The sequence below is a fragment of the Poecilia mexicana genome, unplaced genomic scaffold (assembly GCF_051168715.1).
Source record: "Poecilia mexicana isolate PSO_F unplaced genomic scaffold, ASM5116871v1 scaffold_2, whole genome shotgun sequence".
NCBI classification, from domain to species: Eukaryota; Metazoa; Chordata; class Actinopteri; order Cyprinodontiformes; family Poeciliidae; genus Poecilia; species Poecilia mexicana.
The window spans coordinates 38,067,943-38,078,109 of NW_028263371.1; the positions used below are offsets into that span (position 1 = coordinate 38,067,943).

At 40.5% G+C, this 10,167-nt stretch overlaps 1 long non-coding RNA gene across 1 annotated transcript; it reads right to left on the bottom strand.

The window, feature by feature from the left end:
- Positions 1 to 5,955: 5,955 nt before the first annotated feature.
- On the bottom strand, positions 5,956 to 8,333 carry LOC148160859 (uncharacterized). The gene is made up of 2 exons (XR_015766146.1): positions 8,250 to 8,333; positions 5,956 to 6,619 (listed from the first exon to the last, which is right to left on the bottom strand). It is a non-coding gene; the product is annotated as an uncharacterized LOC148160859 (long non-coding RNA).
- Positions 8,334 to 10,167: the final 1,834 nt, after the last annotated feature.

The following is a 10,167-nucleotide window of genomic DNA, read 5'->3' on the forward strand; positions in this document are numbered from 1 at the left end:
ATTTTAATTGCACTATTGTATAAAATCTATAATCCAGAATGTATTCAAGGAGTAAGCCAGGACAGAACACCTCAACCACATAAACCTTAACTTTTCAGCATCAGAAACTGACATCAAACTCCTAACATCGAGCTCAACCAGACGAGGTCAAAAGATAAAAACAAACGTTAACAAAGAGGATTCAGAAAAGTCTGACAGACTCACAAATGTGGAAAGAGGTCCAACACATCCTCCTTGTCATAATTGGGATGAATATTTAAGTCTTTATTCAACTAGAATTAAACAGTTAGCTAATTTCCGGCTCTGGCGTCCTGCAGCGTCTAGATGTGTCCCTGGTCCAACAGATGTTGATCAAATGGCTGAATTATTATCTCCCCACTAAGCAGTCATGCTCTCCAGAGTCCTGCTGATGATCTGATTATTTGATTCAGGTGTGTTAAAGTAGATACATCTAAAAGCTGCGGGACACGAGGACACGAGTTTTCCCATAACCCTAGGTTATGGAAAAAGAACAATGGAGTGCTGTATGGATTGGTCCTCTAGTGGCAGGACGGACAGAGTGATGGATGAACGACAAGGATAACAGACGACTGATGTATAAAGGGATTGACAAATTGTTGTGCATGGATGAACTGATTCTTGAATAGCTGGACAGATGGGTGGCCGCGTTGATGTTGACGATCAATTGATGGACGAATGGCTGGTTTGATGGATGGACAAATATATGAAGCCATTCACAGATGGAAAAATAGGATAAATTGAGATATGCACTAAGTAAACGCAGGCAGATGGATAGACGAAGGGACTGACAGAAGCATTTGATCATATTGGACATGTTTATCAAGGTAACAATGAAACAGGTAAAAAAAAAAAAAAATTCCCATACTTACTTTTCTTTTTCCATATGAGCAACACATGAATTTTCAGAAAAGCGAAACCTCTTTTAAGCACTAAAGTTATTTTTTGTTGTTGTTACATGGCCAATTCTTCATGGAGAAAACAAAGATCTGTTGTCTTATGATTTTTATACTGTAGAATTTACCTTAGCCTGATGAATTTTAGGAATTATAATTTTTATTTGGACATTGTTTTGTCCTGCAGTATTTTATTGGAGAAACAAGCATGCGGAAATATGCTGAGAAATCAAAAATAGGGAATATGTCATAAATGCAGGAGCTCACACGAAAGCAGCAGTTTCTGATAAAACAGCTTTTATCAGAAATGTTGCTTAAGGGAGTGCAGCTCCACAAGGTGTGCTAAGAATGAGAGACGTCTTCGGGAATAAATGTGATCATGTCTCTGTGATGTCAGCCAGATCATCTTCAGCAAAGATGAGATGTTTCAGTAAGCAACATGACTGGTAAATTAGATCATCAGTCTGACTCAGAGGAAATTGGAAAAGGCCTCCGAATCACTCCCACATTCTTTTGAATTTTTACTAACTTTCATAAATGACATGACCTCCTGAATTACTGAGATAAATGCAATCTAAGTTAATGCTGTTGGAATGAAGTTGAATCTTTTTCTTTTTTTAAAAAAAAAAACTTTGTCTTTAGAGGAAGGCAGGACGCTACTTAAAGACCCCAGTTTCTCAGTTGTGGACCTTTGATTTCTGTAAACACCTTGACTTCTTCTATCACTTTTGAAATTGAATCAGCAGAAGAGGGAGGGACTGTGAGAGCAGAGATTGTTACAGGAAATATAGAAAACAGGACTTGGGACCCGCTCTTGTTTCTTAAGATGGCAATATCTCAACAAAGGAAGGGCAGCAATGATGAAGCCCATATTTCTGTCTGTGCTGTCCCTAATGATTAGCTGTGAAAATATGAGCAGAGATAACACAAACTTAACATCTTAGCACTTGACAGAGCTGCTAAAAGCACATTAGTTTTCAGCCTTGGATACTTACGAATGTTTCTCTCTTGCACCGATAAACAGTGTTTCTAACAGAATGAAACAGAAAGAAATCTGGCCGAGAGAAATTGCAATGAAAGTTTACGGTTTGTGCATTTTATAGTTAGAAGATGTGATTTTTGTGTTGTTCTGGACTCTTTTGTTCTTTAATTGCCAATATTGCATATCACACATCAAAGAAATCCTTGTGGTCTTCTCCGGTTTACATGTTGTGAAACTGGGGGAAAAAAAATTCTAAAAATTTTAAATTCTTTTTTTTTTACACTCATTAGCTTAAGAGGGCAACCATAACTAAAGATTTACTCTAACTTAATTCATTTTATTTCCACATGTGGAATTTCTTAGCAATTTTTACAGATTTCTTTTTTATTCTTTTTTTCTTTTTTACATTGCTTTAAATACTTTTTGAGCTGCTTTTCAAATCCATGTCTTCTTATCATACTATTCTGATTAAACATTGCTTTATAAAAAGCTGAACTTCTCCTCTGATATATATTTTTCTAATCCGCAGGGTGTTTGGGCAGCTCCAGTCGCTGTCACTCGCAGATGCTATATTAATCTGTGCTGCTGTTTTCCCAGCTGACCTCAGGAGGCTTGCCTGAGATCTCTTCACACTGTACCTGTCACTTCCTAGGAAATGGCATCTCCACTCCCACAGGCTCAACGCAAACTGCCTCTGCTCACCTTTTGTCCCTTTTAGTGCGCTTCCCATGTCTCCTGTGCTTCAGGACTGTGCTTTGCAGTTTATATCCCCACCTCACACTGCATTCCTGTCAGGCTTCACACTCTGTGAAACAGCAATTATGATTTTTTTTAGCATGGATTGCAATGTGTGTTCAATCTCATTACCAAGCAGAAGCAGAATGAGTTAAAAAAAAAGAAAGAAAGAAAGAAAAAAATAAATCTCATCTCACATTTGTGCAACTCTTGAAAAAGTAGTCATCCAAGCTTAGTGTTACTTTATATGTTTTTCAAAATGTGAAATTACTTATGCTCCATTCTATTTACCCCGGTGGCCACAACTCGCATCAACAACCTTTTGTTGCTTTTACTGTAGCATCACTGCCTCATTTTAATTACATTTTTTACTCTGTCAGATTTAGTTTAATTGCGTTAAGTGCTCCCTGTTGGTCTAATCATTGTGTAATTTAATGCAGGAGTGGGTGGGCATGTCATTAGCTCAACAGTATAGCATATGGTGGAAGGTGGATTTTCATCAGTGTAGACAGAGAGTCTGAACAGCATAGTATGAGATAAAGTTATATCATTACTGGGTCATTGTCAAAGCTATATTGGTTTTTGCAGCAGTGGAGCTTCATGTGGTGTCAGAGGCTTATGTCTACAACAACAGGGCAATAAAAAGCAAATGTTTTGTCTTTTTACCAACTCCTCAAGAAGAAAAATTGTTGACTGCCCTAAAAATCATTAGTAGTTGACTATTTTGCATAATTCTCCATGTGCATGTAACTGTAACGATGTTGCAGAGAGAAAGAGAGAAATGTTAACTTAGATCAGTGGTTCTTAACCTGGGTTCGATCAAACCCCAGGGGTTCGGCGGAGCCTCTGCCGCGGAGGTAAAGACACTCTATGTAAAGTCGTTTTGACGCCCCGCTTCGCCATCACTTGCTACAGAGGATCACGTTACATTGCTTAGCCAATCAGAGCTGCGGAGGAGCACTGATTGAAGGAGCTCCACTATCAGCATGGATTTGAACTTGTGTCTTTAATTAATTACTTCAGCAAAACTCACCGTTTTTACCAAATTCTGTAGCTTTCGGTGTACTTCTAAATCTGCTCCTTAGTCGCATCTTTCGGGGTTGGTACTGCCTCTAGTGGCGAGGGGGTGGTAACACAACTAATATAATTACATTACTAAATCAGAATACCGCAAAGTCTTTATTATTTATTATAAATTGTTCATTCTCTTAAGAATATAGAGCTAATTAAATGATCTAAACAAGACCTTAAAGTGGTTCCAGTTTCTCTCGATGGCCAACCTGTCGAAACTGTGGAAAATTTGGGTCGTTCCTGCTCAACTTTGCTGAAAACACTGACTATATTTTGAAGAACTGTTCTCAGAGACTCTACCTTTTAAGAAGACTTAGTGATCTCGGGGTGACCCAACTAGATGGGTCACCCCTATGTCTTGAATTTGGGGGGACAAAAATCATATTTTATCTATCACAAGGGTTCAGTGAATGCGCATATGAAACTGGTGGGTTCGGTAACTCAAAAAAGGTTAAGAACCACTGGCTTAGATGCAAAAGGTGAGGGAGGAAGCACCTAAATAAGTTTATGCTTAATCCTTGAGCCTCATGCTGCTTTTTGAAAAGAGTAATCAAGAGACATGCTTTCATGAAGGAGCTTTCTAAAGACTGCACTGGAAGAATTCACAAAAAATTTAATAGTTGCTCTTTTTTGAGTGTTTTTTAGTTGGCAAAATTAGCAAGTCAAGCAGAAATTGAGAGCTCTCCAGTGCTACTGTTTCCATCTGCAGTGATACGCAGTTTGCAGTCAAAAATAACCAATCAGAGCCAGGGGGAGGGTCTTAGCCCTATCAATCAAGCTCATATATGTGCTGCTCAATGTGCTAATGTTGGAGAAACAACTGACTATTACAGGAAAACAGCAGACTGGATGCTAACTAGCCTGAGTATTCATGGAACTCTCCTCTGTGCATAACTAGCTGTAACACTTTAGAGAGCAAGAGGGAGGATTTGAGCAGCATGTACACGAGCATGATTGGCAGCATTAAAACTATCCTGCTGGCTCTGTTTGGTTGTTTTCAACTGAACAGTATATTTCTGTCAGTGACGAAGGAGGCTTATTGTCGGTCTCATATTTTATATATATATATATATATATATATATATATATATATATATATATATATATATATATAAGTGACAGTTTTAACAGATATGTAGAAAAGATATTTTATAAAAGTTACATACCGCAGCTTTATTTACATTGTCGCCCTGAACATAAAGTTTCAAGGTGCCTGCGTCCTCTCTTTCTATTCGTTTCTTTCTTCCATGTTCTACATCTGTTTTGTTTCGTTGCTCTGCTGGTAATCTCCCTGGTATCTGACTGATGTAAGCTGGATGTAATACCTTTAATGACTGCATGTTGCTGATAAGATAGATCTTCTTGAGCTCTCTGGAAGCCTCATGTCAACCTCTCTAAAGCTGCTTTAACGTCTCCAGAGAAACATTGCAGAAAGAGTTGAGCCTGTCTATTTTAATAAGAAGTAGAGCACACAGCAGTGCCGTGAGCACGTAACCGAGTGCATATACTGTAACTTTGTCCTGTGCCTGTGTGTATTTCTGGTACCAGCGGCTGATACGGTGCCACACTCCCTCTCCCTGCAGTTCTATCCTGTCTAAGTGGTAAAGACAAGGATGAGGACGGTCGTTGCCTGTAAAGCAGCCCATCCCCAGGCAGGCAGGCAGGCAAGGCTCAGTCTGGCCCTTCATTATATTACCACGCCCGCCTGGCACTAGTTTGGAACTGGGTTGTTTCCATGACGACCAAGTATTTGATGGACAGGTCTGTGTGTGTGTGTGATGCCCAGTCTCCTGTGCGAGTTTGCAACCCTCTGTATGTCTGCTGAACAGGATGCTAAAGATTTGGCATGTTTGGATATCTACTCCATATATTTAGTGCGCACACAAGGTCCTTCTGTACGCACACATGCCCTGTGAGGCTTTCACTGTCGGGCCAAGTGTAGGGATTAAAGAATTTGGAAACAGCCAGCATTCGGCAAATCTACTTTTAGATACAAACGCCTACTCCATGCTTTCTAACGGCCAATCACAGAGCCGAAGACACAAAAGAATTTGAGTGCTGATGCGTGAAATTTGGGTTTTGGAGCCTTGTTCTTTTATTTTTTTCTCTCTTTTTTTTTTTTTTGCATTATCCTTAGACAAATAATGCTCTCGGATTCCAATGTAGAAACTTAGTGGATGTACTTAATTAGTTGAAGGAGTCAAACACTGAACAGTGCTTAAAATTTTTACCAATACATGCCCAGCCGCTGCCTGATTGTTAGAACATTTATTCAATAAACAAATGGAATCAATTAAAAATTACAAAAGAATTAATGATTTTCCTGCATTCTATAATACATGGGCTGCAGCTAAAATTTCAGTAAAGAGTATCTAAAATTTTACCATATATAGTGAAATTTTCTTTTCCTTTATAGATTCAAAGTCCAAAACAAAAACAGCCCAATAGAGTGGGCGGAGACACAGGAGGCAGACCGTTGTGGGAGGTCCGGCGGGCGTTGCTCTCCCTCTCCCTGCGCACCTCCTCCGAGCGCAGGAGGTGCTCGGGCCTACGAAGGTGGCGCCTGAGCCCCTTGGGGCCGGCAGAGGCTTGGGAGGCGGAGCACAGGGAGGCAGAGGCTCCGGAGGCAGAGCACAGGGAGGCAGAGGCTCTGGAGGCGGAGCCACAGGAAACTCTGGAGGCGGAGCCACAGGAAACCCGGGAGACGGCGCCACAGGAAACCCGGGAGACGGCGCCACAGAAAATTCGGGAGGCGGCGCCACGGGAAATTCGGGAGGCGGCGCCACGGGAAATTCGGGAGGCGGCGCCACGGGAAACTTGGGATGCGGCGCCTCAGGAAACTCGGGAGGCGGCGCCACCGCAACAGGCTCAGGGGGCGGCGCCACCGCAACAGGCTCAGACTTGGGAAGCTCTGGAGCTGGGAATCAATCAATCAATTAAATTTTATTTGTATAACACATTTCAGCAGCAAGGCAGTTCAAAGTGCTTTACTTAATTCAAAACAGAAACAGAGTCATGTAACATTGACTCTGTTTCAGTAAGAAAGGGAGAGATTTAAAAAATATATATATATATATATATATATATATATATACATATATATATATAAGTTAATAAATAAAAGTTAATAAATAAATAAAAAATAAAGATAAAAACATTAAAACCTGCACACACCCCTTTTCAACCAGGGGGAAAAGACACCCGCACCCCTTTACACTTCTAAGAGATGGGGATGGTACCCGCACCTCTCCGGGGGTGATGGTACCCGCTCCCCTTTCCCTAGCATCTGAGGGGGGGACGGCACCCACACCTCTCCGGGGGGGCTTTACATCATTAAAAAGAGGAAGACAAAGAAATTAATAAATAGATAAAAACATTAAAACCCACACTCTAATCCCGGAGATGTTCTTCAGGTGATAGAAGGCTGACTTTGTGACCGTTTTAATGTGGCTCTGAAGGTTCAGGTCAGAGTCCATCACTACTCCCAGGTTTCGGGCCTGATCGCTGGTTTTTAGTTGTAATAACTGAAGCTGTGCATTGATTCTAGTTCGCTCCTCTTTAGGTCCAAAGATAATAACTTAAGTTTTGTTTCTGTTCAGCTGGAGAAAGTTTTCACACATCGATCTGTTCTAAGCATTTATTCAGTAATTGGATGGGCCAGTGGGAGCATATAAATATTGAAAAGAAGTGGTCCTAGGATTGAACTTTGGGGTACCCCACATGTGACCTTTGACCTGATGAGAAGTTTCCGATTGAAACAAAGAAATCCCTGTTCTTTACGCAAGATTCAAGCCAGTTGATTGTTAGGAAGTTATTTGTTTAAAAACTACTTTTTCAATAATTTTGCTGACGAATGGGAGGTTGGAGATCGGCCTGTAATTCTGCAGTAATGATTTGTCTAGATTGTTTTTTTATCAGTGGTTTGATAACTGCTGTTTTCAAAGCCTGGGGGGAAACACCTGAAGCATTAGCAACGACAGGCAGGACTTTCTTAAAGAAATGTGTGGGTAGCACATCCAGACAGCAGGAACTGGAGCTTAATTGACTTGTAATTTCTTCTAGGGTGTCGGGTTGCAGGACACCAGCCCTCGAGGACCAAGATTGCCCACCCCTGCGTTAGACCAAAACTCTAATATGTTAAAGAGCTTTTTTTCTTTCACAGAGCCGGGGCAGGCCATGCCACCAGCCTTGCCGCCTGACGACCAGGGGCCAGCCTGGCCACCTGGAACCCCATAGCCAACAGGACGGCAGCTGGTGGAGAGGGCACAGCGGCGGCTGGAGGCGCGGACGGAGTTGAGACAGACGGCGGAGCTCAAGACAGAGAGGGACAAACAAACTTCTGAAAAATGGTGACGTGTGGAATGGGCCTACTTAATACTTGAGCAAAAGCAGCCTGCCTGTTCCACTTCACCTCTTCAAAAATATCCATTAGTCCAAGGGAAACCAGAAGTGAAAGATTTGTCTCAAGAATTGTTCTTAGTTCCTCCGCAGCACCTACCCGATCCCAGGGCGGAGTGAGAGTAGAAATAGTTTAGTTGTTGTCTTACTTGTAATAAAAATTTGTTTAAACCCCCATCAGGCTGTGGTTGCGCTGGGTCCATGTTGCGGTATCTTTTCCTTGCGTTCCTCACCCTACTGGTCAGGTCCTACTGTCATGAAGTGGTTTATGTTCTACTGCGACGACTTTAACTAAACTACAAAACAACTTATTTGACTGACAACATGGAAGACAGCTTAGACAGACTGGTACGACAAATGACATTAGACAGGGACCCAACAAGAGACAAAGGACACAGGTGGACTTAAATGCACAGGGAAGGTAATTAGGGGACAAGACACACCTGGGAAGCAATCAAGGGGGAAGAGACAGGACGTCACAAAGACTCGGAAACAAAACCTAGAAAATAAACACACACAAAAACTCAAATCCTCACAGTTTATTATTATTTATTCCTTAGTCTCTTTATTAGATCAGTCTTGCTCTGTTTTACCTTATCTCAGTCCTTCTAGTTTATGTCTCTAGTTATTGTTTCTCTAGGTTAATTATGTTTCTTTGACTTAGTTATGTTTTTTGCGGAAAAATGCAGTTCTCTCTGATGAATGTCTAATTAAATATGTGAAGGTGTGAGTAAGTATCTGGGTTTGTTTGTGCACATTTTACCTTGTGTAGATATGTCATATTTCAAATTCATAATAATTAAACTTGTACACCAAAATCCATCCATCAGTCAGTTTCATGTGCCAGTTTGTTGCATAATCATCCTGCTCTTGAAAAAGAACGGCATCGCTGAAAACTGAAACTATGTATGTGACACATTCAAGCACATTGTGAGCACAAGTAGTTTTCAGTGGAACAACAGCTAAAATGATGAGTCACACATGACTGAGAATGCATGTACTTATAGCAGTCAGTCGGTTTCTGACTTGTGTCTGTAGTGAGATGTTTGTATCACAACCTGACTGTGTAGCCCACATGTGACTTGAAGCTTTTTCTTTCATGAAGTGCCATGAATATATGAATAAGCTAAGAAATTCTGTTTATTCGTGTCTTCATGTACTAGCGCACTGCATTTACGTAAAGCATAACATCTTATTCCTTTCATTCGTTATGCCTTACAAGAATTTTGAGCAGTTTTTTAGCATAAGCAAATGTTCAGTCACTGAGCAAAAAAAAAGCGGAAATGAAAACTTTACACTTTAAATAGAATAACATAATCTTGACTGCACTTCTGTGTTTTAAAGATCTGGAAGATAAGCTGAAGAAAAAAAACCTCTTAGTACAAAAGCTATAGAGCAACCTTTTCAACCATGCAACAGAGAGAGGATATAAGTCAAAATATATTTTAATTTATTATTGATCTTGTTTCCTATCATTTTAAATTGGCTACAGCTTATTACGTGTGTTTGAGGGGTTTTAGGTTTTATTTAAAATTGTAAGATTAAGAAGGTGGAAAACTGGCCTGATGAATCATTATAACAAGTAGTCATGTTTGGACATGTATGAGTTTGTCGAGGAAATGAAGGGGAAATGAAGCCTTTTGCAATAGTTGGTTTGATTAACGAGTTGTGGCGATTGCTGCACCACTTCCTCCTCTTAACAAAGGACAGGCAGATTCTAAAAATATTCTGAGGGAAAAGATTAAATCACACTCTCTCTTTTTTTTTCTTGCAGAGAATGCATGTAAAGCTACCATGACTGAAATTCACTCTGATCTGAGCTTTTTTGTTGCTATTTTCTAAGTGCCTGAATAAACATGCTTGGCAGTGAAAGCCAGCCAGGCTTTCTTTGAAGGATCACTGGGTGAGTAGGATGAGTTTTTTCATTTCTTCCCATATCCTCCATCTCGGGCAGCACAAAGGAAGAAACCTTAGTGATATGGCAGGTTTCCAACTCCTGCTTCTAGAGAAATGGTCGTATTCTGGTTCTAAACTGCAAGTGCAAAAACCTGTTAAAAGAGAAAAATA